The following is a 25,069-nucleotide window of genomic DNA, read 5'->3' on the forward strand; positions in this document are numbered from 1 at the left end:
ATTCTTTATTTTCCTCGGTTTTCTTTTCTTCTTTTTCTTTCCCTTTATTCTTGGGAGCTTTGTCATGAAGATCTTCGGGAGTGTAGATCCTGCCACTCCTAGTCATGCCCCCAAGTCCAGCGATGTTGGAGATATCGCTGTCGGCAGAAGAGTGGATGTCGTATATCCACGGCACAGCCTTATTTGATTTGTAAGGGAAAGGCCTTGGGACTGTGATCCTTAATGGTGTCGGACCTTCCCCTTTATTCGTCTTGATTACCAACAACGGAGTTGATGTGCGCTCGATTGGCACGGTTGTTGGCTTACACTTGATGACGAATGGCGTGCGATCCATTTTTGAACATACGCATCGATTTAATCCTTTCTTTTTATTTATGTTTATTACTGAATTACTAGGAGGGATGTATGAAATGAATGATTCCTAGATCCCTCCATGATCTATATGCATGATATGAGATGATGGTGGTGGATATGCATGCATAGTGTTTATTCAACTAAGCATTATCATGTTTTTAGGATGTTCCTAAGATGATGCATGATATTGCTTGGTTTGGATAAATAACCCTTTTTTTCTTTTTTTTTTTGGGTATTTTTATTTATTATTATTATTTTTTTTTTTGTATTTTTGGGTGAAAAGGGAAACTACCTATATGAATGCAATGAAGGTAGATGTTAACACCATGTACTAGAAGATCCTTATTTCTATTTATTCTTATTTTAATAGAATAGGAATGTTATTTGTTTAAAGAATGCAAATGTATGCTCATACAATGTCACATAACGAATGCACAAACAATTCACTCATCCACGAACAGTCACGAGCGAATCACGAGGTAGGGGTATCCTGCAGAAAAGTGCATATTCAAGGTGGTTCTAACTGTTCTCACCGGTCTGAGGCCCTCAAGGTGCCCCCATTATAGGGACCCAATTCCTCTTGTCGTAAGCCGATGGAAAGCTCCAACGCACTGTCGGACTCGAGTTCATGGTTATCACCTTGAGTGATGTTTTTCCGACAACGGTCTCATAGGCTCCTATAAACCCATCAACCGGCCGTACTAACATCCACTCCCTATGGATTACCACTCATGCCCCCGGGTATAGAGGGAACTGTTGTGTGCAAAGGTTTGTGTACAGTTTGTATTTCAAACAATTGCGGAATTTAAACAAACAACAGTTATTAAAGCCATGTAATAAAGCATGTTATAATACAAGCGAGGGGTAATGAAGTAATTTCAACTATTATTTATTAAAAACAATCTGTCACTAAATGGGACTGACTCTCAAGGCTTCCCCAGTGGAGTCGCCATCTGTCGCCACCGGCCCGAAACGGGCTTTCGGCATTCGCGAAGGATGGTTGGACTCGTTTATTTTGTTTAAAAATAGTGGATTGCTAGAATGACTTATTCTCAAACTGAGACCTCGTCAAACGAGCAATTTTATTAAAAGGCTCACTAATCCATATTAATCCCAAGCGGGACCCTCCGTGGATTAGTGGTTTTCATAAAAGGAGGGTTCGTGGAGTCGCCACCAATGTTTTACTCAAAACATTGGAAAAAGGGAGTTTAAGGCAATCGATTCAAAAAATCGACTTTGGCCATTACAACCAGAGTCGGGTAAGGGAGTCGGTTACGCGTGAGGAAGGTGTTAGCACCCCACAGCGCCCCTTTCGGGTTCCCTATGACAGATTATTTCTAAAATAACAGTGTAAAATTACTAAATTACCCCTTTTATTATGAACGATTAAGAATTAAATATCTACATGATGACTTATTAAATTATGCAACAAACAGAAAGCGGTAAAAGGAAGGATTGAAGGGAAACCTCTTGAAGCGTGCTTTTATATATTGCAAAAAATGAACTGGGAAGCGTTTTGGCGTTCCCTCGCTCTACAAGCTCGCTTCTCGCTCTCCTAGAACAAAATTTTAACTAAGGGAATCAAAAAGATTTCCCCTCGACTAGGTTCGATCCTCAAGCAAAATGGCTCGGGGCTCAAGAACTTCGTCGGATCAACTCTCCGAGTGATTTCTAGGGCAGAACACTGCTCAAAAACCCCAGAATACTCAAGGAGAGGGTTCAAACTATGTTGAAAAGTGTGGAATGACGTCCAATTGACGTCATATTTATAGGGAATAGGCGCAATACGGCCTACAGGAGCAATACGGCCGTATTGAAATTTTTGAACTTCAATACGGTCGTATTGAGTTCAATACGGCCGTATTGAAATTCAGAAATTTCAATGCGCCCGTATTGAGTTCACTGCGGGTGTATTGAAGTGTCAATACGGGCGTATTGACTTCAGTACGGCCGTATTGAAGTTTCAGAAACTTCAATACGCCGTATTGAGTTCACTGCGGCCGTATTGAAGCTTCAATACGGCCGTATTAAGTTCAGTACGGCCGTATTGGGCTTCATTCCCTCCACTTCCTTATTTTGAGCTATTCTAAGACCTCTAGACCTACAGAGAACCCTCCTAGGGCCTTCCAGGAGTCCTTCTGGCTGATCTTCCTTCAGTCTTCGAGAGTCTTCAAGCTTTATTTCCGACCCGGACAATTTTAGGGGTCTACAACCAGGATCAGGCATAAGAAGATCGTATACCTCTTTCATCATTTGTCGACAAAAATAATCATGTAAATACAACTAATTTTTACCGAGATGAGGGACAAAGGAAAATATATAGGACTTTCATGCCCTATATTTTTTCTCGATGAATACAACATGCATATAATAATAATCGTCTCAATTTTTTGACATCAGGATCAGGCATAAGAAGATCGTATACCTCTTTCATCAATTGTCGACAAAAATAATCATCATGTAAATACAACCAATTTTTACCGAGATGAGGGACAAAGGCAAATATACAAGACTTTCATGCCCTATATTTTTTCACGATGAATACAACATGCATCTAATCATAATCGTCTCAATTTGTCGACTTCAGGATCAGGCATAAAAAGATTGTATACATCTTTCATTGTTTGTCGACAAAAATAATCATCATGTAAATACAACTAATTTTTAACGAGACTAGGGACAAATGCAATATATAGGGCTTTCATGCCCTATATTTTTTTATGATGAATACAATATGTATCTAATAATAACCGTCTCAAATTTTTGACATCAGGATCAGGCATAAGAAGATCGTATACCACTTTCATCAATTGTCAACAAAAATAATCATCATGTAAATACAACCAATTTTTACTAAGATGAGGGACAAAGGCAACTATACAGGACTTTCATGCCCTCTATTTTTTCACGATGAATACATCATGCATCTAATAATAATTGTCTCAATTTGTTGACTTCAGGATCATGCATAATAAGATTGTATACCTCTTTCATTGTTTGTCGACAAAAATAATCATCATGTAAATACAACTAATTTTTAACGATACTAAGGACAAATGCAATATATAGGACTTTCATGCCCTATATTTTTTCATGATGAATACAACATCCATCTAATAATAACCGTCTCAATTTGTCGACATCAGGATCAGGCATAAGAAGATTGTATACCTCTTTCATCATTTGTCGACAAAAATAATCATGTAAAGATAAAAAAAATTTACAGAGATGAGGGACAAAGACAATATATAGGACTTTCATGCCCTATATTTTTTCACGATTAATATAACATGCATCTAATAATAATCGTCTCAATTTTTTGACATCAGGATCAGGCATAAGAAGATTGTATACCTCATACATCATTTGTCGACAAAAATAATCGTCATGTAAATACAACCATTTTTTACCGAGATGAGGGACAAAGGCAAATATATAGGACTTTCATGCCCTATATTTTTTAACAATGAATACAACATGCATCTAATAATAATTCTCAATTAGTCGACATCAAGATCAGACATCAAAAGATTGTATACTTCTTTCATCATTTGTCGACAAAAATAATTATAAAGTAAATACAACTAAATTTTACTGAGATGAGGGACAAAGGCAATATATAAGACTTTCATGCCCTATATTTTTTCAGGATGAATACAACATGCATCTAATAATAACCGTCTCAATTTTTCGACATCAGGATGAGACATAAGATGATTTTATACCTCATTCTTCATTTGTCGACAAAAATAATCGTCATGTAAATACAATCATTTTTTACCAAGATGAGGGACAGACAAATATATAGAACTTACATGTCCTATATTTTTTAACAATGAATACAACATGCATCTAATAATAATTCTCAATTTGTCGACATCAGGAACAGGCATAAGAAGATTGTATACTTCTTTCATCATTTGTCGACCAAAATAATTATCATGAAAATACAACTAAATTTTACCGAGATGAGTGACAAGGACAATATATAGGACTTTCATGCCCTATATTTTTTCAGGATGAATACAACATGCATCTAATAATAACCGTCTCAATTTTTTGACATCAGGATCAGACATAAGATGATTGTATACCTTATTCATCATTTGTCGACAAAAATAATCGTCATGTAAATACAATCATTTTTTACCGAGAGAGGGACAGGAAAATATATAGGACTTACATGTCCTATATTTTTTAACAATGAATACAACATGCATCTAATAATAATTCTCAATTTGTCGACATCAGGAATAGACATAAGATTGTATACTTCTTTCATCATTTGTCGACCAAAATAATTATCATGAAAATACAACTAAATTTTACCGAGATGAGTGACAAGGACAATATATAGGACTTTCATGCCCTGTATTTTTTCAGGATGAATACAACATCATCTAATAATAACTGTCTCAATTTTTCGACATCAAGATCAGGCATAAGATGATTGTATACCTCATTCATCATTTGTCGACAAAAATAATCGTCATGTATATGCAACAATTTTTTACCGAGATGGGGGACAAAGACAAATATATAGGACTTTTATGCCCTATATTTTTTAACAATGAATACAACATGCCTCTAATAATAATTCTCAATTTGTCGTCATCAGGATCAGGCATAAGAAGATTGTATACTTCTTTCATCATTTGTCGACAAAAATAATATCATGTAAATGCAACTAAATTTTACCGAGATGAGGGACAACGACAATATATACGTCTTTCATGCCCTTTATTTTTTCACGATGAATACAACATGCATCTAATAATAACTGTCTCAAATTTTCGACATCAGGATCAGGCATAAGATGATTGTATACCTCATTCATCATTTGTCGACAAAAATAATCGTCATGTAAATACAACCATTTTTTACTGATGAGGGACAAAGGCAAATATATAGGACATTCATGCCCTATATTTTTTAACAATGAATCAAACATGCCTCTAATAATAATTTTCAATTTGTCGACATCAGGATCAGGCATAAGAAAATTGTATACTTCTTTCATCATTTGTCGACAAAAATAATTATCATGTAAATACAACTAAGTTTTACCGAGATGAGGGACAATGACAATATATAGGACTTTCATGCCCAATATTTTTTCAGGATGAATACAACTTGCATCTAATAATAACCGTCTCAATTTGTCTACATCAGGATCAGACATAAGAAGATTGCATACCTCTTTCATCATTTGTCGACAAAAATAATCATCATGTAAATACAACCAATTTTTACCGAGATGAGGGACAAAGGTAATATATAGGACTTTCAAGGCCTATATTTTTTCACGATGAATACAACGTGCATTTAATAATAATCGTCTTAATTTTTCGACATCAGGATCAGGCATAAGAGGATCGTATACGATTTTTATCATTTGTCGACAAAAATAATCATCATGTAAATACAACCAAATCAGGCATAAGAGGATCGTATACGATTTTCATCATTTGTCGACAAAAATAATCATCATGTAAATACAACCAATTTTTACCGAGATGAGGGACAAAGGAAAATATACAGGACTTTCATGACCTATATTTTTTCACCATGAATACAACATGCATCTAATAATAAACGTCTCAATTTTTCAACATCAGGATCAGGCATAAGAATATCGTGTACCTCTTTCATCATTTGTCGACAAAAATAATCATCATGTAAATACAACCAATTTTTACCGAGATGAGAGACAACGACAATACATAGGACTTTCATGCTCTATATTTTTTCACGATGAATACAACATGCATCTAATAAAACCGTCTCAATTTTTTGAAATCAGGCTCGAGCATAAGAAGATTGTATACCTCTTTCATCATTTGTCGACAAAAATAACCATCATGTAAATACAGCCAATTTTTACCTAGACGAGGGACAAAGGCAAATATATAAGACTTTCATGTCTTATATTTTTTAACGATGAATACAACATACATCTAATAATAATCATCCCAATTTGTCGACATCAGGATCAGACATAAGAAGTTTGTATCCCTCTTTCATCATTTGTTAACAAAAATAATCATGTAAATACAACTAATTTTTACCCAGATGAGGGACAAGGGCAATATATAGGACTTTCATGCCCTATATTTTTTCAAGATAAATATAACATGCATCTAATAATAACCGTCTCAATTTTTCGACTTTAAGATTAGGCATAAGAAGATTGTATACCTCTTTCATCATTTGTCGACAAAAATAATCATTATGTAAATACAACCAATTTTTACCGAGATGAGAGACAATGGCAATATATAGGACTTTCACGACGTATAATTTTTAACGATCAATACAACACGCATCTTATAATAACTATCTCAATTTGTCGCCATTAGAGTTAGGCATAAGAAGATTGTATACCTCTTTCATCATTTATCAACAAAAATAATCATTATGTAAATACAGCTAATTTTTACTGAGGTGAGGGACAAGGGTAATATATACAACTTTCATGCCCTATATTTTTTCACGATGAATATAACATGCATCTAATAATAACCATCTCAATTTGTCGACATCAGGATCAGGCATAAGAGGATTGCATACCTCTTTCATCATTTGCCAACAAAAATAATCATATAAATACAACCAATTTTTATCAAGATGAGGGACAAGTGCAATATATAGGATTTTCATGCCCCTTTTTTTTCACAATGAATACAACATGCATCTAATAATAATCATCTCAATTTGTCGACATCAGGATCAGACATAAGAAGATTTCATACCTCTTTCATCATTTGTCGACAAAAATAATCCTCATGTATATACAACCAATTTTTGCCGAATTGAGGGACAAGGGCAATATATAGGACTTTCATACCCTATATTTTTTCACGATGAATACATGCATCTAATAATAACCTTCTCAATTTGACGACATCAGGATCAGGCATAAGAAGATTGGATATCTCTTTCATCATTTGTCGACAAAAATAATCATCATGTAAATACAACTAATTTTTACCGAGATGAGAGACAGACAAATATATAGGACTTTCATGTCCTATATTTTTTCACAATAAATACAACATACATTTAATAATAACCGTCTCAATTTATCGACATCAGGATCAGACATAAGTTGATTGTATACCTCTTTCATCATTTGTTGAAAAAAATAATCATTATGTAAATACAATTAATTTTTACCGAGATGAGGGACAAGGAAAATACATAAGACTTTCATGGCCTATATTTTTTAACGATCAATACAACATGCATCTTATAATAATTGTCTCAATTTGTCGACATCAGGATCAGGCATAAGAAGATTATATACCTCTTTTATCATTTATCGACAAAAATAATCATGTAAATACAACCATTTTTTACCGAGGTGAGGGCCAAGGACAATATATAAGACTTTCATGCCCTATATTTTTTCACGTTGAATATAATATGCATCTAATGATAACCGTCTCAATTTGTCGACATCAGGATCAGGCATAAGAAGATTAAATACATCTTTCATCATTTATTGACAAAAATAATCATGTAAATACAACCAATTTTTATCGAGATGAGGGACAAGGGCAATATATAGGACTTCCATGCCCTATATTTTTGCACGATAAATACCACAAATATAATAATAGCCTTCTCAATTTATCGACATCAGGATCAGGCATAAGAAGATTAGATACCTCTTTCATCATTTGTCGACAAAAATAATCATGTATATACAACCAATTTTTACCGAGATGAGGGACAAGGGCAATATATAAGACTTTCATGGCCCATATTTTTTAACGATCAATACATCATGCATCTTATAATAACTGTCTCAATTTGTCGACATCAGAATCAGGCATTAGAAGATTATATACCTCTTTTATCATTTATCGACAAAAATAATCATGTAAATACAACCAATTTTTACCAAGGTGAGGGACAAGGACAATATATAAGACTTTCATGCCATATATTTTTTCACGTTGAATATAACATGCATCTAATGATAATCGTCTCAATTTGTCGACATCAGGATCAAGTATAAGAAGATTGCATACTTCTTTCATCATTTGTCGACAAAAATAATTACCATGTAAATACAATTAAATTTTACCAAGATGAGGGACAAGAACAATATATAGGACTTTCATGCCCTATATTTTTTCACGATAAATACCACATAAATTTAATAATAACCGTTTCAATTTATCGACATCAGGATCAGGCATAAGAAGATTGTATACCTCTTTCATCATTTGTCGACAAAAATAATCATGTATATACAATCAATTTTTACTGAGATGAGGGACAAGGGCAATATATAGGACTTTCATGCCCTATATTTTTTCATGATAAATACATGCATATAATAATAACCTTCTCAATTTGACGACATCAAGATCAGGCATAAGAAGATTGGATACCTCTTTCATCATTTGTCGACAAAAATAATCATCTAAATACAACTAATTTTTACCGAGATGAGGGACAAGGGCAATATATAGGACTTTAATGTCCTATATTTTTTCACGATGAATACAACATGCATCTAATAAGAAAAGTCTCAATATTTCGACATCAGGATCAGGCATAAGAAAATCGTATACCTGTTTCATCATTTGTCGACAAAAATAATCATGTAAATACAACCAAATTTTACCGAGATGAGGGACAAAGGAAAATATACAGGACTTTCATGATCTATATTTTTTCACCATTAATACAACATGCATCTAATAATAACCGTCTCAATTTGTCGACATCAGTATCAAGCATAAGAAAATTGTATACATCTTTCATCATTTCTTGACAAAAATAATCATCTTGTAAATACAACTAATTTTTATCTAGATGAGGGATAACGGCAATATATAAGACTTTCATTCCCTATATTTTTTCACGACAAATACAACATGCATCTAATAATAACCGTCTCAATTTTTTGACATCAAGATTAGACATAAGAAGATTGTATACCTCTTTCATCATTTGTCGATAAAAATAATCACCATATAAATATAACCAATTTTTACCGAGATGAGGGACAAAGGCAAATCTATAGGACTTTCATGTCTTATATTTTTTCACGATGAATACAACATACATCTAATAATAACTGTCTGAATTTTTTGATATCAGGATTAGGTATAAGAAGATCGTATACTTCTTTCATCATTTGTCGACAAAAATAATCATCATGTAAATACAACCAATTTTTACCGAGATGAGGGACAAGTGCAATATATAAGACTATCACGTCCTATATTTTTTCACAATGAATACATGTATCTAATAATAACCGTCTCAATTTTTCGACATCAGGATCAGGGATAAGAAGATCGTATACCTCTTTCATCATTTGTCGACAAAAATAATCATCATATAAATACAACCAATCATAAACAAACATCATAAAGACTGGATTCAAGTAATAAACAGAGCTAGCTGGTGCAAAAACCGTAGTCTAAAAACAAGGTTGAACCATCCAGTTGGGCCCAATCCGATTAATTTCATTATATAGTTATTATTTAATCTATACAGTCACAAAAATACTTATTCATTGTGGTATATTTTTCATATATATTCTACAGTTTTTATATTTTAATAAAATATATATACTCAAAAATATAAATATTACTCCTTTGAATACTCAGTATTTTGTTTTTGAAATAATGTCTATCAGTGTGCTAACTGCTTAATAAAATCAACATTGGCATGTAGTTTGCTATAAGTGAGGTGTGCTAACTGCCTTAACCAAGAACATCTTTCTTTCCACCAGTATTCTGGCTTGTTAAACAATGGAAAACGTCGGAACAAAATAAAAGAATCTAAATGCACCAAATTCAATTCTGGAAATCTATGGAATAAGGTATTTAAACAAATCAACTGTCTTAGCAAAATATGACAAGGTGAAAAGACTTATACAACATACCTCACAAATGCCATATGGTTCTAACAATCTCTGCAATGCAACCATCTTGTCCAGGTCTCCGGTAAGCTGGTGCAACAACATATCAATTAGTTCCGGAAACAATTTCAAAGCAATACAGGATCTGTCAATCTGAAGTAACCATGGCAGAAGTTTCAAAAGATGCAAATACTTGGAAGCAAATAAATAAATACAAAAAAGAAAAAAATCTAATTTCCAATTTTGTTTCATCAGCTTAACCTTTTTAAGCAAAAAGAAGTAATCTGCTGCCTTAATAACCAAAGTCTAGTTGGAAGAAGAAAATAATTATTAATTAACCTAGCAGCAACCCAACAAATTTGCATCAATATGGTGTCATCAGTTGTTAACTTCTACTATATTACACTTTTTTTGAGGAAAAACATCATCTCAGGGCCCCAATTTTGTCAATAATATTAATTTGAAAGAAGGAAAATATAGATCTATAAAGGTTAGGGTACAATTGTTATTTAAACCTACAATTGTATTTGTTAAGATTAGAAGAAAACAAACACTTCTGTTGCTGACTGATAGCTGATCATCACAATAAAGAGAGAAAACGGATGTGTAATGCTGCAGACAGTGGGCATAGAATGATTCTTAACACGTTAGGATGCTGGATAAATTGCTTAATGGTATCTATTTTCATGACCTTGAAAAAACTATATGATAGCAGCTCTGATCCCCTGCCTAATTGGTGGTAGCTTTGTTGACTGTTGGGACAAATTTTCATCCAATAGACATTAAACTAATAACAATGCAGGATCCTACGACCTCGTAGCACCGTATTATTCAGCTAAAATATATTGGTTTAAGTGCAATTTGTAAGAACCCTATAGTCACTAAATAGGGGAAAGCAGTATTCACCATGTTTGAGTATCAAATAAGTTGATGTTAAATAAGATACTATATCACTTGGTTGAAAAGTCTACATAAAATTCACCTCTAGAGTTATTGTGTGATCAGATACATCGACAGCTTTAGCCCGGAAAATGCTGGCAATATCAAGGACATCGCGCCGTGCAGCAGCATTTACAGCAATTTTTATTAGCATCACCTATCGCTCAGCAAATGGCAAGTGGGTGATATCACGAACCTGAAGAAATATCCGTTAATGGAAATGTATAAAATGGCCATATTTTTTTAATGTTAAAAATGGTCAAATATTTATGCACTCTATCAATCTTTTTCTCAATGGTAAAATACATTAGGAAGAAACAAAGAAAGGAAGATAAGGATTTATGCAAATAAGACCTGATAGAAAGTTTTTCGATTGGAATTCTGGAACAAGTTAGGTTTTTAAAATAAGGCTAGTGCAAAATAGTCGAGTTTCAGAATACTCTTTATTATTCAGATACTACTAGAGAACACAAAATCCACTAAATATTTAGCTCTCCACTTGTGTCCAAACCAACAAAGATGTCCAGTGGTAGCCAGGTGCACAAACAATAAAAAAAGAAAGGATGTAATGCGGTTTGAACTACAGTGAAGTATAGGCTATTGTCAATGGGCAAAAACAACGGAAAAAATTTATTTGAACTACAGTAAACAATAGGCTTATTGTCCATGGGCAAAAACAAGGGGAAAACAAGGTTTGAACTATGATCAATGATTTCAAGCAGTACATGCTCAATGTTGAAATCTGACAATCTGTAGTTAGAGGAATATTCTAACAACTTTGACAAATTCTTTAGTCCAATACACCTAAATCTTCACTGTAGCCAAAATTTAGTACAGCCTATGAGGTAACTACTCATTTTAGAATATAATAGGATATACCATGGGGAATTACTATTCCAAGCTTATCAGGCATTAGCCTGTTCCTCCTCCACTTTCACAGTTTCACCCCAAATCACAAAAAAGCTTAGTTGGGTTACTTTCTAGACTTCTCAGGTTCACATGTTTGGCTAAGCCAGATATGTTCATTTGGGTCCATAGATGGAGACCTGCCCTTACAAGGTTTGTGGGAATAGTTTTTTTTTTTTTCAGAAATATATTTTAATGCAAAATAAACTTAATCAAACAAGCACTCAAACTGCTACAGCCTACGGGACACTGAAAACAGTAATACTTAAAAACAATTATTGCTAAAATCAAATAATTTATAGGATATGAGGTATTTTTTTTTTTTCGAAGAGAATTTGAACCTCATGTAGCTCTACTAGCTTATACAGTTGCTGCACCAGCTTGCCGATTGACTCATCTGTCCCAGGAACCATGGTTGTAAGTCGAGAAAGTCCTTCAACTTCTGCATGTCCTACAGCTAAACTCTGGAAATAACAAAGCAGATTCAAGAAGATAAGAAAACCCAAAAGATTAGACTTATATGCTTGCACTTTGTACACATTAAAAAAAATGCAAACCTGAATGTTATAGTCCCTTCTAGCAAAAACTCCTGTAACAATGTTTAGAAGTCCGGGAGCATCAATCACAAGCATGGATAAAGTTTGTGATCGAATTCCACTAATCTGAAGGCATTTATCCCAACAGTGAGATAGTTCCAAACATGCCAGTCAGAAAATTGATGAATATTACATGCTAATGTGCAACTAGCATTATACTATATTTTTGGATCTTTATAAGCATGAAATATTTCTAATTATAATAATTAAGACTTCACAGTTGAAAAAAATTATGAAACACTTTTGAAACAAAATTTTTTGTCCCAAGCCTTTTAATACGTGATTTCTGAAAACAAAAATCATGTTAGCTCAACAAAATTAAAGTTAAATACAACTTTTGTCCCAAGCCTTCTAACTAAATTAAATTTAATCATTTTACATTTAAGGACATAAGCAACTTAGATCTTCATCATTGAGGACACCCCAGTGAGCATCAAGTATTTGATTGAATGTAAAACCATCTGAAGGCTCTATTGGATAAACATCTCCCTTCACACGAGAAAACATATCAAAAGAAAAGGTCAGAGAAGGGGGCAAATATTGAACATGAAGTAATGGACTGCATTTATGCCAATGTTAGCTTTATTCTTTGCAATAGTTACTGATTTGTTCTCCTTTAACCAACCAATCATTGAAATTCTATAAACTCAAATTAAAACAGTTGATGCTAAGCAAAGACAATATAAGTCCAACAAGAATATATTATGATGCTCAAGACTGACCTAGAATGTATCATTCAATTTCTACCAGAACCAGAACGTAGCTAGTAACAAGAATCAAATAATTGCTCTGAATTTTGGTGTCTAAGGGAAGGTGGAGTCAGGGAAAGAAAGGTATATGGATAATCAAGTCACAATCAACAATACAAAATCAATTTGATGGACCTAATGGCCTCTTATGAGAAAAAAAAATGAGAAAGGAAAAGAGTGAGTACAACTGTGTGGAGGATAAAATAGTCTCCAAAATAAATGGGAAAAAAGATGCAAGAAATTTTTTTTTGGGGGGGGCGGGGGGTGGATGAGAAGATAGAGAGCCTGCCCAGGTAAATGTCAGAAATGACAACTCATTTAAAAAAGAAAACAGCATAATAACAAAGTCGATACATAAACACAATCCTGTCCCATATTTTGCTGAAGGAAAAAGCTACATTCTTAAATATGAGGCCGTTATACTGCAGCCAGGCACACAAAAGAATTCCATAAAGTGCAAACTGCCATAAAACTTCAGCCTGTTTACCAATCCTTTCTAATATAATATTAAAATATGTTCCAAAAGCACAAGGGACAAAAAGTGTTCAGCTGTAAAAATCATTAGCTGGAATGTCAATAGTGTTTTGAAATATGCATAAGAATTGAACCATTTAGCAAAATTTGCCAAATTAATACAGGAAACTAAGTTTGTTCATGATTTCTAAATTTAAAATTTTTGATAGGATATGCCAATTATTTAATTTCAGGCTAATATATTTCAGTTTTAAAGTTGAAGTGTTCAAACATAGATTTAAAAAGGAAATGGTAGGGTTAAAGAGTATATAAGATCATACCCCCACAGGCACATCATTTTTGGCAACAGGAGTCATATTTTTTGCTCCCACGAGGGCATTAACAGGTGTTTTTCCTTCAAGATCTGGATACAAAGCAGCTGAATACCGCCAAAATGGAGCAGATGCACTTATCTTTTCCCTTCTTAATGCAATCTAAGTATAGTTACATCCAAGATTGTCAATCTCGAGAGTTTACGTAATCTCGTGAAGGCTCCGTAAACTCGTATCGTAAACTCGTAAGAGATTACTCAATAAACAAAATTATAAAAATAATTAAAAATTATATAATAATTAAACATTTTAACTTTATATTAAAGAGTAAAATAACAAATTATATTAATAATAAAATAATTTATTAAATATAGCAGGATTACACTATTCTAATTTATTTATATATATATATATATAAATATTAGATAATTTATAATACAAATAATTAATAATATACATATAAAAATAAAAATATAACTATTTATACATTAAATATTTTTAATAATAAAAATTTATAGTAGTTAAACAAAATAAAAAAATTAAGAAAACAAAATATTTAAGGTCTTATATTAAATTTTGTATTACTTAAAATATGATCTAAATTATAATAATAATAATTAATAATTAATAAAGAGAGGTTACTTTCTAAAAAAAATAATGAAGTAAAAACCCTCTTAACCAAATCAAAACAAAAAATAAAACTTGGCCCATTTGGCCCATATTCCAACCCTAATTATTTTTCCTGCAATGCAACCCTTCCTCAAGCCGTCGCCGCTGCCTTCCCTCTTAGAAGAAGACAGATCTGCAAATGCCGGGGAAGACAGAGCCACTGTCAGAGAGGATAGATCGGCGGAGATTCGCCGGAGAGGAGAGGAGACTCGCGGAGGTGTCGCGCGGAGAGGAGAGGAGACGCGCGGAGGTGTCGCGCGAAGGAGGTGAGGCGCGCGGAGGAGGTGAGGCGCGAAGGAGGAGAGCCGTGGAAGAGGCGCTACGGAGGTCTGGAGTGGAGAGGAGAGTAGGAGACGAAAGTGCCCTAACACACAACACAAAACGTGCGTTTTGTGTAAGTGGAAAAAAAAAAACGGTGATCTCTTAATATCGGAGATAGTCTCGCGAGTTTACACGAGTTTACCCGAGTTCACCGAGATTGCTCCGAGTTCACTAAAAAACGATTTTACCTCCGAGTTGTACAGGTAAGCTCTTGTAAACTCGTACGAGTTTACGAGTTGTCACTAGAGATTGACAACCATGGTTACATCATTAGATAATAATGAATTAGTTAATTTTGCACAGCCTACGATATACTAGTAACACTCAACAAAGTGGACAAGATACAAAAGTTAAGGAATTTCTTATCTACTCAACCTTTCCAGTTCTGGCTATTTCTTTAATTCCAAACTTGCCAAAATTTCTTTGAACAGCAGCCATAAAAGGAAGTGGGGTATGCAACCAAAAGACATAAACAAGAATTAGGTTGACCAAGAAAATTTGGAGTCTAGCTCCTTACCATAGAGGTAAAATCCTAAAAAGAAAACTTTAGAACAAAAACATGCACATAGATACAGTAGCTATGCAGAATCCTAAAGTGCTCCATCACTTTATCTTTCCTCTTCCTTGCATTTTGGTGTTATACAAGAATTCTATTCTTTTTTTCACTCCAAGTATACCAGCTAGCTTGGTTTTTATTCACAAATTTCTCTCAACATATTCTACCCCTTATTCCTCCTTTGGCTTTCATACACTTGCAGCCTAGTAAGCCCACTCCTCTTCCAAGCATAATATAATACATATATATATATATATATGTGTGTGTGTGTGTGTGTGTGTGTGTATATATAACAATGATTGACCACTGTGAAACAGGATAACACTCAAAAGTCAAAAAATATTTCAGCCACAACCTTAAACAATATACCTTCAACCATATATCCATCATCATTGACTTAGCTTGTCAAATGCATGCTTCAACAAATATACATTTCTTGCAATCATTTTTGGATTTCTATTCGCAGCCACAGGCTATTTCAACTTCATACTGTATATTTTTATGATCATTCTTTTCACATCACAAGTTTCACAAATGCTGAAACAATATAATTATAATAGAAGTTTTAAGCATAAATAGGCTGCAAGAATTAAATTAACTCAGGGCTAGATTAGCCTCACCTTTCATGCATTCCATCTCATCTCCCTTCACAACTCTGTCAATTATTGTTTGGTTCAAATTTTTGGGGAACCAAATTCCTAACCTGTAAAAAGCAAACAATGCATCAAGGAAGTAAAAGTTCCAAGTTCAATTCTCATCCTAAAAAGAGCAAGGAGTGTAAAATTAAACACACATAAAAGACAAGAAGAAAAAGCTAGCAAATGGCTATTAATATCTAAGAAATAATATTGATAAAAAAAATTAAGGAAATCTTGTAATGAATGGCATTAGAAACAGATCTGGCTTAACTCACTCCCAAAAGGCCAACTCAAGGGAAGATGATTGACAAATTGCGATAAGGAGTAGTCTAGCCATATTCCTAGCCAATGTAGGGCTTTTAACAAACACGTCTTACACCCAGAAGGAATGAACATTTTCAAGTGGTCCAATACTAGCTTGAGGGAAGAGGATTGTCCAAGTCTTGAAAGGAATATTCTAGCCATATTCTTAGCTTGAGTGGGATACAAAACAAGATTTTAAACAAAATTCATATATTTGATTTTGGGTTGATAAATTGATTTTGAGTTGAAGGAACTTTAGGTAGCTTTTGTTTTCGATAAAAATATTATACTAAATTTTCCTACTAACTTCCTTTAAATAAAAGGTCAAAAAATAAATCACATTCCTTTAAATTTAATTTTGAATAAAATCAATTTTGCAAAGACTTGCTATTACATTTTACCAAGAGATAAGCTGCATTCAAGCACTCAATCTGTTTTACCATTTACCAAAGAACAAACTCTTTTTATCAAGTCCTAACTCTTGAAGACGCATATCAACACAAGGTATTTGAACAACCAGCCAAGCATGGTAGTTTTAAGAATTTTGTACAATACAAACCTAATTTTATACAATAGAAATTTTTCTCAACTCAAGATAAAACATCAAGCTCTTCAGCAGAAAATCTATAGAATGGAAAGAGCAAGGAAAATTGAAAACAGACTTCAGGAAAACATTTTTAAACAGAGTTAAGACACTATATAGCATAGCAAACAACTTCAAAACAGAAAATGAGTGAAAACTGAAAACAGACTTGAGGAAAACATTTCTAAACAGAGTTAAGACACACTATATGGCATAGCAAACAACTTCAAAACAGAAAATGAGTTTACTTTTACCGTCATTTATTTTTATAGAGACACATATTAATTGTTTTTCTTGTGACCCTTTCTTGCAATCAATTAACTGATTTCCTTTACATTTTTTTCTGCTTCAATTTATAGCTACCTAACCAGTTAACTACTTAAAAAAATTCCTTATAGGGCCTAAATAATGACGGTTAGATCACTTGATTACTTGGGTGACTATCCCCTATGAAATAATGTTCTACATCGAACCTTTAGGCTTAGTTTTGGACCAGGCCTAGATATATTGGCCCTCATTTCATTGTGGTTGATCTTTCATTCTTGTGGGCTCCCTATTTCTCTCTCACAACTATGTTCCTTAAAAGGCATAAACATAATTTTTCCACTCTTCCAAAAAATTGCAAACAAGCCTTTCATTTTTGCGTCACCCTCTCAAGTTGTCTGCAGAAGAACTATTTAGCTAATACTTTAACCATGGAAAAAATAATATTATAAATTTTATAAAGCACCTAATCATCTGTGTGACAAAACTTTCTTAGACAAAAGAATGTATGATAGAACTCTTAGGCTCAAACAATAAAATAATTTTTTTAAAATAATGAAACTAATAAAAATCTTGGAACTTATTCTTCAGCAAGAGAAGTTAATAAAGATGCTCTAAAGGCTAAAGCTGTAGAACTGAAGAAAAAAATTGAAAAACCTTGCCTCAAAACTCAAGAGGCCCTGCCATTTTGAGTTAAGACAAATAAAGGCACACATCGAATAATAAATACAAAAACTATGTTCATATCTTATGAGACAAATGGATTGAGTATGAGGAAAACAAACCATGCAAACAACAACCGTATTAGGGAAAAATTTGGAAAATAATGTCATACTTGTAGAGATTGGAGATTCATGAAACAAGAACACGGAATCAACCCAATTTGGAAAATAATGTCACACATATAGACAATCAAAAAGAAAGGTAAAGAACCGAAAAACAGAAATAAAAAAAATATATATCTTGAAACAAGAACATGGAATCAGCCAAAATATTAAATGTGGAAATTATCCAAAGAAGGAACAACATTCACTTCCAATTTCCTCCACATAGACATCTTCCTATATTCATTTTGATTTAATTAAACTTTCTCAATATACCGGTTTTAAAAATGAAATTAAAAATTTGAATTATAAAAACTAAATTGAAATCTTTGCTAGTCCTCAATAATACAGAGGGCAGAAAAAAATTCACAGAGCAATGAATAGAAATATTGATGGTTGAGCTGTAGGTATAGCCAAATCAGCCAATAATTCGGTAATATGCACCGGAATTCAGAAAATGACAAACCCTTCAACAAACAAACATACAGACACATATACAACTCTAAACACATCTTGAGAAAGAAGTGTTTATACATACATAAGAAGGGTAAAATACATATATGTACTATAAAAGAAACATTACATAACCTGAGAAATTATTAATAAATTATATGAAAGCTAAAAATGACAATAAGAAAGAAAGCCAAAGAACTGAAAATTAACAAAGATCGTGATATGAAAACATGGAATTGGTAAAATTAAGCAGAGAATCAAATTCATGAAACAGAGTTAAAGTAAAGAACAAGTGAGAGATAAACATGCAATCATTTCAAAGCCAAAAGAAACAATCAAAAAGAGAGTCAAAGAACCGAAAAATTTAAAAAGAACATGAAATGAGACCACGGATTTGACGAAATTAATCAAAGAAATAAAAATGTGAAAGAGTGAAAGATAAACATGCAAGAAAATAATGTTAGAAGAAAGAAAAAGCTAAGACCTCAACCGGGAACCCGTTCATGCAAAGCATAACCCATGGCCGCAAAACCCTAAAATCAGACATGACCCGGTAATGTGAAGGAAATGAAAATTTTAAAGGGGAAAAAGTGTGCAACGTCTCACAATTTGGCTGTAGCAGTTTAGGAAAAATCTAACCTTCACTATCTTTTTAATAAAGAGTAAATGTGAAATATTTCTTATTAATATTTTTCATATTTTAAGTCGATAATATTTGTTAATTCTTTTCTCCTTTAATTGTTTTTGTGGATAATATATTTTTTCTATATCTTCAAATATTTTAGGGATGTTAAGTAATGCATAATATTTTATCTCCTAATTTCATTAGATTTTTATTAGTCAATTTAATTCATATTTTATTATATATAAAATAGTTGTAATTAAAAATAAAAATATTAATAAATGATTGATATTTAAGATAATTACTTAAACTCTAAATTAATTAAAAAACTATTTGTAAAATGATAAATGATAAATATAATTATAATGAAATTAAAATTGAAAGTGTTTATTATTTTAAAAAAAATAAGTTTTAAGGATTAATCGAGATAAAATTAAATTTTATCATATTAATTTTAAAACAAGATAAATTTTTAAGATTTATTAAGATAAAACTAACGTTTAGGTGCCTATTTATAAAAAAATAATAATAATAACATTTAGGATAAGTGAATACTTTTTTCTTCCTAATTTTATTATTTTTAGTTGTAATTTTTCTTGGCTAATATTTTTTAATATTTGCTTTATATTATTAATTTTATTCAATTCTTTTCTATTTTATTATAGGTAAAATATGCAATTTTATTTTTTTCAATTTTAAAACCGGTATATTGAGAAAGATTATAAACTAAGAAAAAGTGTGTTACCAACAAATCACCTTCTTTGGTCTGTCGCTCCTTTTGTGCCTATTTGAACGATGAGATGTTTCATGCTCACTATCAGAAGAGGTTTCACTTCTGAAGTGATATAGTGAACAAAATGGATTCCATTTTCCGATAAATTTTCATCAGTCGTAATTATGAATATATTTTCAATTTTTTCATAAATATATCAAGTCTTTCATTCATATTTTCAATTTTTTCTGTAAATGCCATTAGAATATATTTTTTTACCTGTAGTTTAGGTTTCTGATTTATAAATTTTTAAATACAAATATTTTAGTAATTGAATTCCTTTAAATTTTTTCATAAATCTAATTTGATATTAATTAGTTAAACCTTTGAATATAATTCATTCACCTTAATTGTTTAACTTATTCATTCATTTGTTGGAAAAGTTATATTATTTTCTATTTGAATCCAAATTTACTTAGTAATTATTGTAAGTGACACAATAAACTTGACAATTAACACACAAAAAATACATTATTTAGTGGGAGACTATTTTCTGCTACATCCAAAAATATAAGAAACTTATTAAAAAAAATTACAACTGAATAATACTAACTAAAACGTGGCAATTAAATAGTAGAGAAATCAATTTGATAATACTATTTTTGTCTTTTCTTCCTTAAACTTTTTTAATTTCAATAGTGTAAATTAGTTTTTCACATTTATTATTTATTTATTATTTTTGTTTAATTCTTTTTGGTGGATAAAGGAAAAAATTGGATTAAAATATTATAATAATTAGTAATAATTATTAGTTTTACAATAGTATAAAATAAATTGTTACTAAATATAAATTAAAAAACAAATGTATAAAAAAAAATTATCGAAATAAAAGCAAAAAATCAATATATAAAAAAATAATGAAAATAATTAGATTAAAATAATTTAATAATTATTAATGAAAATTAATTATCGATTTCATCTTAAATTTATTAGTTTTAATAATATTTTTATATTTTAAGTGGATAGTATTTGTTAATTTTTTTTAACTATCTTCTTTCTTTTGTTGTTTTTGGTGGATAATATATTTTTCTATATCTTCAAATAATTTAGGGATGTTAAGTAATGGATAGTATTTTATCTGCTAATTTCATTAAATTTTTATTATATCAGTTTTAATTCATATTTTTAAGATATATAAAATATTTGTAATAAAAAAAATAAAAATATTAATAAATGATTGACATTTAAAATAAATAATTAAGCTCTAATTGATGAAAATAAATAAATAAAAACTATTAATAAAATGAATTTATTGATAGAATTGTTAGGTTTTAAGCATAAGAAATGCCCATGATTAGCATGGTAGAAACATTACAAGATTAGCATAGAGGCAATACATCTTTAACATTCTAAAAAACAGGGAAAAAAAAACTGAGAAAACTAAAACAAAACAGGTGAGCAATGCAATTCAGTATGATTTATAAATAATTTTAACAAAAAATTGTGTATGCTCCAATTCCCCTTAATGGATAGATACTATGTTCAAGTTAAATTTAGAGATGGCAAGAAAATCATTATGGAATTTGGCACGTACCTAGGACAACTAAAATAGTGTAATCTTGTGAGACATCAGGTGGGATCTCAAGCCTTTTTCACTTCAAGCCAACAGCTGCCACAACCAATAGGAAAATATGCATGAATATTTAAGTAAAATAATAAATATGAAGTATAAACTTATAATATGTGAAGAGAAAATTTGGAGTTTGCTCCTTACAATAGAGGTAAACCGCCTAAAAAAACAACTGTAGAACAAAAAACAAATGCATTTAGATGCAGCAAATATGCAGAACCTTTATGTTTCCTCCTCTAGTTCCATCACTTTATCTTAACTCTTCCTTCCATTTTGGTCTTATACTAGAATTCCATTCTTTTATTCACTCCAAGTATACCAACTAGCCTGGTTGTTATTATTCACACATTTCTCTCTTAACAAATTCTACCCCTTATTCCTCCTTTGGCTTTCATACACCTGCAGCCTAGTAAGCCCACTCCTCTTCTAAGCATCACATAATATAATATATATATATATATATATATATATAACAATGATTTACCGAAATCCAGGTAGCTTATTATCAAGAAACGAGGGGAATCCGCAAACATGAAAAAGCTTTACAAAATGCTACTTACAGAAGAAATGTAGTAGCAATATTACTTTTTACGGGATTAAACACCTAAAGAAAATGGTAGGTCCAGATTCTTTTGACAAATATTCATGGGTCTATTTGTAGCAAAATTAAATAAACAATTGACAAAGTCCAGTGCTCTTGAAAGCTTCAGCTATTAAGTGAATGCACTGTAATAGTTTTATATCTTTGAGATGAGATGTCACAGGCCCCTCATGCAAGCTTTATTTGGGCAGCACCCTTTACTTGATGAAATTTAATTTAATTATGAATAATTGGGCATGTTAATGGATTTACATCTCTAAAGCAACAGAAGTTACAGATAATGTTAACGTCAATAATCAGTATGAACTGACCTGGCCATATACTTGGCCTTCTCAGCTTCCTCACATGCTACTGCGCGTGCTTCAATGACACTCTTAGGTGGTTCTGCTTTTGTTTTCAAGGAAGTGGATGCATCCTTATCCTCCTCTTCTTTGCTACCCATGCAGCAATGTTCATTTTACCTAGTATCTAATAAAAGAATCAAACCCTATGGATCTATATATCAAGAATTATGTAGAAAAAAAAATAAAGGAAAACTTGAGACAGGAATGTGACCGTGAAATCTTGTGACAAGAAAAACTCAAACTACTAGACGTGCAAAGAAATTAAGATATTCAGAGTTTAAAATCTGAGAGTCAAACAATTTACCTTCAAAGTCAGAACCTGAGTCAGGATCATAAACTATATTCAAATATGAAGATACAATAGAAACCTGCCATTAGTTTCATCTTCAACAACAACATCATCCCTAGGCTGCTCCTCCTTCCCTGCTTTCCAATCCACACAATAAAATGTTAATGCCTTTTTGGTAAAAAAAAAAAAAAAAAAAAAAAAATCGAAAGTAGCCCGTACAGAAGACCATGGAACAGTCACTACTCACTACAGAATACAAAGAAGAGGAAAATGAGGAGTTTGAAGACAAGACTACAGAAAAATTTAAGCAGAAACTTCTTATCACTTCATTAGGAATTAAACTAAGGATAAGGATAAGGACAATTACAATTAATAGTCCAACACATCAAGCAGAAAGAAACCTATTACAATTTACACCACAAGATCAATCACATTTTCAATGTTTTACTTCACTTATATCCTCTTGACATTTACTCATGTCATACGGTTTTTATTAACCAGGCAAGCGCGTAGACAACATGCAATAGAAGTATTTGCTTTTGAAATTCAGATATGGAAACACCCTGCCAAATAAACGCTAGTGTAACCAAATGTAAGATCAAAGTCCTTTTGATAAGAGGGGAAGCTAACTTAAGGCCTATTTGGATAATCTTCTCCAAAAACATTTCTAGGAGAGAAAAAAATAGGAAGATAAAATGAAATAAATTCTTCAAAAAGTTGTAATTAGCTTATGTATAAACTAATTTGTAGAATTTTTCTTTTATTCGCTTCACCAAAATCTTATTTTTAACTTATGTATAAGGCTGATTTTAACTTATGGTAAAGTTTATTTCAATTTTACTTCCTATTTTTTTTCCTTAGAAGTGATTATGCAGAAGTTTACTCAAGCGTAGCCTTAAACTTGTTCCAATAAAAGAAACTCAAGCCTAGACAATTAGTCAACCACCCCGTGCAAAGTGCAACACAATTATGTCCACAAAATGCCTCTAACTTAATCTACAACACATCCTATTATTTATTCGAGCATTACAATCCACAGAACAAATACACTCAAAAGGATAAAGCATTTGACATTTTGACTAGTCAAACAATAGTAAATCAAGATACAACGACCCTGAAGGCTGAAGCCAAACCTTAGACCTTCCCTAAACAAAATCTATGGCAATGTTATTGGCTTTTGTCACACGAAACCGGAATTAACAACACAACCAAACCATGCCAATAGCCAAACATCAAATCACAAATTCACAATCACTTACGGTACTAAACCAAATCAAAAAAAAAAAAAGTGTAGGTATTACCGTGCTTCCCCATCGATCCTTGGCGTCAACTTCGGCACCTTTCTGGATCAAAAACTCAACGACCTCAGTGAATACCTCACACGCGGCAACATGAAGAGCAGTGTGATAATACCCTGAAATTGACACAGCGTCTGAGTCTTCTTGTTTTCAAAACTTCAACCGATCAAAAATCTCGAAATCGCGCTTCGCATAAACACAAAAAGAAAAATAGCACAACCAAAACAGATTCAAGTAACAAACAAGAAAAATGAAATTAAGAAAAAAAAAAATGGTTCATGAAAAGGCCTGCGTCCAACTAGAGAGTAAAGAAAATAAAGAAGTTCCGAAATTGTGAAAAAGAAAGTAAAAGATAAAATCAGAAAGATTACGTCTACCAGAAACTATGGGATTGGAAAGTCCTCAACCAGAACGAAGCTCCATCGACGCACGTTAACTTAGGTTAGGGTTCCGGATCGAAGTGCGGTTTCAATGTGTTTCGGATCGAAGTGCGGTTTCGGAAAGGGTTTTGGAAAAGGGTTTCGGATCGAAATGCGGTTTCGGATCTTTATCTCACTCTCTTTCTGTCGCTCTTTCTTTCTTTTGAATATCTTGGTTCTCTTGTGTAATCCAATCTATCAAATTCGGTTTTTAACCTCTGTAGGGTTATAAATAATTAGTTTTAGTTTACACGGTTATATAGGTTAGGCTAAGTGCAGGCTAAAATAAAATAAACCTGATAAGACAAAAAAAATATTTTATATCTAA

At 32.1% G+C, this 25,069-nt stretch overlaps 1 pseudogene across 1 annotated transcript; it reads right to left on the minus strand.

The window, feature by feature from the left end:
* Positions 1-4,349: 4,349 nt before the first annotated feature.
* On the minus strand, positions 4,350-25,069 carry LOC114916137 (acetolactate synthase small subunit 1, chloroplastic-like; annotated as a pseudogene). The gene is made up of 13 exons (XR_014431852.1): positions 24,700-25,069; positions 24,326-24,438; positions 23,040-23,158; positions 22,703-22,852; positions 21,755-21,829; positions 16,382-16,464; positions 15,581-16,298; positions 14,225-14,377; positions 13,084-13,170; positions 12,643-12,747; positions 12,427-12,549; positions 11,223-11,375; positions 4,350-10,330 (listed from the first exon to the last, which is right to left on the minus strand). The product of XR_014431852.1 is annotated as an acetolactate synthase small subunit 1, chloroplastic-like (transcript).

Source organism: Cajanus cajan, chromosome 2, assembly GCF_000230855.2.
Source record: "Cajanus cajan strain Asha chromosome 2, NIPB_CcT2T_4, whole genome shotgun sequence".
Lineage (NCBI taxonomy): Eukaryota > Viridiplantae > Streptophyta > Magnoliopsida > Fabales > Fabaceae > Cajanus > Cajanus cajan.